The 528-nt window shown below is 77.5% G+C and overlaps 1 protein-coding gene across 1 annotated transcript in view; it reads left to right on the top strand.

Annotated features, from left to right (window-relative positions):
• The first annotated feature begins 214 nt into the window (after positions 1-214).
• The window catches only part of GFRA2 (GDNF family receptor alpha 2), a 102,844-nt gene continuing 102,530 nt past the window's right edge, over positions 215-528 (top strand). Inside the window, exon 1 of the mRNA XM_017876744.1 lies at positions 215-251. The gene's annotated coding sequence lies outside the window, so the exon portion shown is untranslated. The remainder of the gene's footprint in view (positions 252-528) is intronic.

Below are 528 nucleotides of genomic sequence, written 5' to 3'. Positions count from 1 at the left end.
GCCCTGCCCCCCGCGCCCCCGGATGACTCGGGCGCCACGGACTCCGCGCCCTCCAGCCTCAGCTCAGCTCCCCAGGCTTCCCAGACCCGGCGGCGCAGGGGCGGAGGCGGGGCAATGGGGGTTGGAGGGCGCAGCCCGTCCCCAGGGTGGGGAGCGCTGCGCGGGGAGGAGGAGGAGGGTGCCGACCCTTGGGTGGGTTCGAGCCCTAGCCGTAGCCGGGGGAGTCAGTCAGTTTCCGGCCAAGGCAGCAGGTCAGTCCCAGGAAGGGCGGGCGATTGAGCCGAGGGAGCCGGCGGCTGGGCTCTCCTCTCTGCCCGCGATTCCCGGCGCCTCCGCCACCGCCACCACCGTGTCGCCGCCGCCGCTGCAGAGCATCGCCGCTCCGCCGCGCTCCCGCGCCCCGCGCCGCCAGCCGCCTGGGAGCCTGAGCGCCGAGCCCGGGGCGGAGGAGAGGGGCGCGGGCGCGAGAGCCGCGGCGAGGGAGCCGCGAAGGGGGAAGGGGGCGGGCGGAGGGAGGAGCAGGGAGAG

Source organism: Rhinopithecus bieti, unplaced genomic scaffold, assembly GCF_001698545.2.
Source record: "Rhinopithecus bieti isolate Rb0 unplaced genomic scaffold, ASM169854v2 scaffold_9383, whole genome shotgun sequence".
Lineage (NCBI taxonomy): Eukaryota > Metazoa > Chordata > Mammalia > Primates > Cercopithecidae > Rhinopithecus > Rhinopithecus bieti.
Note: the sequence above shows the minus strand (reverse complement) of the source record. Positions and strands in the feature narration are given on the sequence as shown.